This window comes from Sorex araneus, chromosome 1, assembly GCF_027595985.1.
Source record: "Sorex araneus isolate mSorAra2 chromosome 1, mSorAra2.pri, whole genome shotgun sequence".
NCBI classification, from domain to species: Eukaryota; Metazoa; Chordata; class Mammalia; order Eulipotyphla; family Soricidae; genus Sorex; species Sorex araneus.
The window spans coordinates 36,003,537-36,010,014 of record NC_073302.1 but is presented as its reverse complement, the minus strand read 5'-3'; positions in this window follow the sequence as shown (position 1 = coordinate 36,010,014).

The window sequence follows — 6,478 nt, the reverse complement described above, 5'->3', positions numbered from 1 at the left end:
CCAATAATTGGGGGGTAATAAGAAAACAGGAAACCACAAGCTTAAAACGACGTGGTGTGAACTGGAGTCTGTCCATATGAGGGAGGAGGTCTGGATCGTGTTCATTCTCCTTGGGTCACCCTGGATGGACCCCAGTAACTGAGAAGTAGCTTTAGGCAGATGTAGCACCTCCGCATCAAGCCACTCAGAGCCATGTAAGGTGGTGCATGGATCTGGTTTCTTTAAAAAAGAAACTTTTTAATTGAAGTATAATTGGTATATAATTATATTAATTTCAGGTAAATAGCACCATGATTAATGTATATGCAAGTTGCAAAATCTTCATCACAGAAAGTTTAGTTAATATATGTCACTTTTTGTAGTTACACTTTTTTTCTTGTAATGAGAACTTTTAAGATTAACTCGTGCAGGAAGTTTGTTTGAGGCCATACATGGCGATGCTCAGGGATTCCTCCTGGCTCTGTGTCTAGCAAGCAGGCTGGGGGGAACCAGGTGGGTTACCAGGGATTGAACTGGGGTCAGCCATGTGTGAGGTAATTGCCCTACCCACTGTACGATATCACTCCAGCCCCCATTTTCGGCAAGTTTTAGATACACTCTACAGCAGTTTAACCATAGTCCCCATTCTGTACATTGATTTCTCAGGACTTACAACTGGAACTTTATACCTTTGATTTTCCCCCACCTCTATCCATCCCTTCTATCTACCCCTCCGCCACTCGCCACTCCTCACCTTGGCAACCAGCAAGATATTATCCTCATTGATGAGCTTGATTTTCTGTTTTGTTTTCTTTAGGTTCCATATATAAGTGAGAGCATAAGGTATATGTCTTTATTTTTCACTTATTTTGTGTATTGTCCCCAAGGTCCATTTGGGTTGGCACAAATGGCAAGCTATTATTTTTTTAAATGGTTGATTAGTAGTCCATAGTGTGTGTGTATATGTGTGTGTGTCTGTGTGTGTACACACATACACATATCTTTTTTTCTTTTGTTGATACCAACTCTTTGATAATAATCCAGATAAGAAAAGTGCTGGTAGAGGGATTAGGAGGAAAATTTGCTCTAATTTAAAGGCTTACAGTTTAGTGGTTAAGAAGGCTGATTCTGGGCAGGGTTGGGTCTGGTTGAAACCAGTTCTGTCACTTATTAGCTTGAACAAGTCATTTAGCATCTCCGTGCCGTAATTGTCTCTTCTAGAAGCTATAATTAGTGACTATGCTAATTGACTTATGAAAATTAGATCAATTAATTTTAGATGATTAAAAGGTCACCTTGGGGCCGGAGAGAATACAGTGGGTAGGGCACTGGCCTTGCATGCTGGTGACCTGGGTTCAATCCTGGGCACTGCCTATGGCTCCTTGAACACCAGATAAAGTGATTCTGAGCACAGAGTGAGCAGTAAGCCCTGAGCACTGCCAGGTGTGGCCCCCAAACAAACAGAAAGATGACCACTTGGATATAGTAAGTGCCATGCGTTTATTTAATTCTAAAAACATTTACTGAGCAGCTACTCCATGGCAGGCTCAGTGCTAGGCCCTGGAAATGGCCTGGCAGCCTCAGCTCTTAAGTCCTTGAGTATCTAGTAAAGAAGGCAGGCAGGTATCACATCTATAATGGGAAGGGCCACAACAACAGCTCCCAGGTAACCCAAGGAGGAGACCAGGATGGGCTTCCTGAAGGAGGCAAGAAGTAAAAGAGCCCTAGTCAGTGTCTAAACCATATTCAGAATCTTCTTTTCTGAAAGAAAGAAAGATGAGTTCCAGAGGTAATTTCCTCCTTACCTAGTGTCTGTCTTTGTGAAACATTTGACTCTTTCCATGCTTTCACACCTCTGAAAAGAAATCTTTAAGATGCTTTTTCTCTAAGTCTCTAAGTTTGCATATCCTTTTAACTGATGAACACACTTAATAGGGTGTAGATTTTTTTCCCTTCATCTCAATTCCCTTATCTTTGTATTTTGGTCTTGGAGCCATACCTGGCTATGCTCAGGGCTTATCCTTGGCTCTGTACTCAGGGATCACTCCTGGCATTGCTTGGGGGACCATATGCCATGCCAGGGATTGAGCCCACGTTGGCAACATGCGAGGCAGTCACTTTTTCTATGTTATCTCTCCAGGCCACCAATTCCCTTATCTTTTGGTTTAGGGAGTTTTGTTTAACTTTCCACATAGAAGAGAAAAAATAAAAATTTCTGGATGATGGTATTAATACAGTGCAAAAACCCAAGACGGAGTGAAGGGCCGGAGTGATACAGTGGTAGAGAACTTGCCTTGCATGCAGCCGGCCCGGGTTTGATCTCTGGCATCCCAAATGGTCCCTGAGCTCCAACAGGAGTGGTTCCTGAGTGCAGAGCCAGGGGGAACCTCTGAGCACCACTGAGTGTGACCCCAAACAAACAAAAAAAACAAAACCCCAAACACCCAAATAGCGTGAACGTCTGTGTATCTGCGTCCTTGCTCCCAACGGCGTGCCCTCTTGGTGCGGTCTCTCCCACAGATGTTCTCTGGGTGTGAATTTGTGCCAAAAGATGTTCAAAGTGGCCACATGAAGGGGTAGCTCTCTGAAGAATCGGGGTGGGGGGAAGGATGAAAATAAAGAAGAGAGCCGTGCACGTGTGCACTTTCCTAGACACTGAAGACAAGCACGTTCCCATCCTGCCGTCTCAGGCATGCAGACCCTGGCGTGCCCGCAGAGAGGAGGCCCTCAGGAAACCTGCCAAGTGTCTCAGGCCCCTTCCCGGCTGCCATTCTCACCTGTCTGCTCTTTTTTCAAACTTGAGTTGGGGTTTTCAATTTCTTCTGTACTTTGTTAATTACCCCTCTTTCAGCTGGGATCAGAGTCATTCTGGAGATGAGGGTGGTATAAAGCAAGAAGATAAAAAGTCCTTGCAGGTTTCTTTCTTCTTTTTTTTTTCCTGAGCTAGTGAACAGGGAGAGGCAAGCACACATCCTTCTTTCTCCTTGCCTGTCTTCCTTTTGTCCCCCACCGAGATGACTCAGGCCTTGCCCGCCGGGCCAACCCTCCAAGCCCCTGTTACCCTTGGGGTGAGCAGATCTGGACATGCAGTCCTTTCTCAAAAGGAAGCATCTTCTTTTGCTTGGTTGAAGAGTCACCCAACAATTGAGACCCAACCACAGGAAACTTGCTCACAAAGGTCAGGAAGCCAAAGGAGAGGGAGTTACCAGTAAAAGAAGCCTGACAAGTTGTCAAGAGTTACAAAACATGGGGTTGCCACAGCGTCTGAGCTCTGGCCTGCATCCTTCTGCCGTCAATGCTTTGATGGGGAGGAGGTTCCCAGCTAATTGTTCTCTCTAAAGGTTACCTGGGGGAGAACTGGTACCTTGCCCTCGCATATAATGCTCCACCTACAGACAGTAAGAGTGTGTAGAATCCAGAAACGCCATTCAGGGGGCTGACTCCCAAAGCCTGCTGCCCAGTAGAATTATTCAAGGATGTCGATGCTTCACACACACACACACACACACACACACTTTTACTTTTACTTGGATCCTCCCTGACCATTGATATCATATGTCTGTGCTTGGAGTCTAAGTATTAGGGTTTTAAAAACAATCTGGGTGTTTCCAGTGCGCAGCTAAGTGAGAACTAGTGAGATTGCTGTGTCCTAACCACTAGGCCACCAGGGAGCACTTGTTTGAGAACTGCTGGGCACTTGCTGTTCAGAGAAGGGCAGGTGGAACTGAAAGTTCTACCTGGGAACATTTGTATAACGCATGCTCAGGTTCCCCATAAATGAACTGAGTCAAATCAGCATTTTGATAAGATCACCAAGTGATTTGTATCTGCATTGAAGTTTAAGAAAATTACTTTTCTTTTAAATTTTTAAAAAACGTTTTATAACTTTTTTTGTTGTTTTTTTGGATTTTGGACCACACCTGGCAGTACTCAGGACTTACACCTGCCTCTGCACACAGGTGTCACTCCTGGCAGTGCTTGGGGACCACATGATGTGTTGCCAGGGACCAAACTGGGTTGGCCACATGCAAGACAAGCTCCTCAACATATATCCCTTGCATGTGACCAACCCAGGCCAATCCCGTACTCTTTCCAGCCCCCAAGTTACTTTTCTTGAAACGTTCAAGTTGCTTTTCCTGAAACGTTAGAAAATCTGGCAATAATAGACCAAATTCTCTCTCAGTGACTCTCTTTTTCCAGCAGCCCTGGAGTGTCATTTTCATCATCCTGAGTGGACTCTATTTTCACTTTGTGGCCACTCACCATTCTCTCCTCCCTCTTCTCTGATTTCCTCAGGAAACCAATTCTGTGTACTGTCATTTTTTGATTGCTTATTCTGAATATTTCACATAAAAGCAGTCCATAATGGTTCGAGGCTTATCCATGTGGTAGCATGAGCTGTGGCCCTGGCCTTTAATTTGGCTACATAATATTCCTTTGTACAACTATGCCATATTATGTCTGTTCACAAGTCATTTGATAGACATCTAGGTGGTTTTAATGTTTTGGGTATTAAAAACTGCTATGAACGTTATGTGCAAGTGTATTGGAATGTCTGCTTTCAGTACTTTTATATCTTGGTATATGGTAATTCTAGGCATAACTTTTTGAAGAACAGCTAAACTATTCTCCACAGAAGGTGTAGTTTTACATCTCAGTCAACACTATAGGAGGGTTCTAATTTTGCCATATCTTGCCAACACATTATTTCTTATTAAAAAAATCTAGTCCTGGGACCAGAGAGATAGGACAGTGGCTAAAGCACTTACTTTGCACGTTGCCAACCTGAGTTCAAAACCTGGCATCCCATATGGCCCCCCAAGCAACACCAAAACTGATTTCTGTGTGTGGAGCCAGGAGTAACCCCTGAACATTGCTGGGTATGGCTCCAAAACAAACAAACAATGTAGTGATCTTCATGGATATTAAATGGTACCTCACTGTACTTTTGATTTACCTTTCCCTAATGATAAATGCCAAAAACAGTAACAATAAGTCTCTCAATGAGAGACGTTACTGGTGCCCGCTTGAACAAAGCGATGAGCAATGGGATGACAGTGACAATGACAGTGAATGATAAATGATGAATATTTTCTCAAGGAGTTGACGTCAGTGAAAGAAATGGGGAGCCGTGATCGACAGCTACTTCTGCCTGACTTCCTGCACTCTCCTAGAGAGCAGTGTTAGGAATGCTAAAGTCTGCCATGAACACCTGTGCCAGGTGGACACCAGAGTTGTAAAGCCCCACAAAAAGAGCTGTCAAACCACATCTAAGGTCCACCTGATCTGCATGACAGGACTTGATTGGCCACCAAAAGTGGGCCACAAAAGTTCAAAGTTTCTCCCCTTGATTAATACCTGAGCAATAGACTTGCCTATTTACAGTCCCTAGCAGGGGAAGCTTGGGAAAAACTTTATAAAATCAACTTTGCAAAAGCAAGAAATGAGCATTGCCTTTCTGGGGTTGCCGGAAATTAAAATTGGGATATGTAATTCCTTTATTTCACTTATTCAGGTACTTTGGCCTCTCTTTCATCTGGAGAAATTGATTCTCTCTCTCTCTCTCTTTCTGTTTTTTGGGCCACACCCAGCAGTGCTCAAGGGTTACTCCTGGCTCAGCACTCAGGAATCACTTCTGGGTCGTGCTCAGGGGACCATTCTGAGGATTGAACCTTGGTTGGCTTTATGCAAGGCAAATGCCTGCCTACTATACTCTCTCTCTCTCTCTCTCTCTCTCTCTCTCTCTCTCTCTCTCTCTCTCTCTCTTTCTCTCTCTCCAATACTATAACCACTGTAGCTCTGTAGTCCCACTGTTCATCAATTTGCTCAAGCGGATACCAGTAACGTTTCCATTGTGAGACTTGTTACTGTTTATGGCATATCGAATACGCCACAGGAAGCTTGCCAGGTTCTGCTGAGCTGGCGGGATATCCTCAGTAGCTTGCCGGGCTCTCCGAGAGGGATGGAGGAATCTAACCCAGGTAGGCCGTGTGCAAGGCAAATGCCCTATCCGCTGTACTATCGCTCCAGTCCAATATAACCAGTAGGTTGTATTTTTCAAACTTTAATAATTGAATATTATTGGGAGGCCTCACTAAATAGATCAGGTTGGATTTTCTAAAAATGGATCCTAAATGGTGTAATTAGAACATTGTGTTCTGGTTCCAATAAAATTTTGTGTTCGATTCCCAGCATCCCATATGGTCCCTTGAGCACCGCCAGGAGTAAGTCCTGAGTGCAGAGCCAGGAGTAACCCCTGAGCATTGCCGAATGTGACCCAAAAAAGAAAAAAAATTTTTTGTGCTTTTTTTTTTCTTTTTGGGTCACACCTGGCGATGCACAGGGGTTACTCCTGGCTTTGCACTCAGGAATTACCCCTGTCCGTGCTCAGGGGACCATATGGGATGCTGGGATTTGAACCCGGGTCGGCCGCGTGCAAGGCAAATGCCCTACCCGCTGTGCTATCTCTCCACCCCCTTTTTTGTGCTTTTTAACCAGT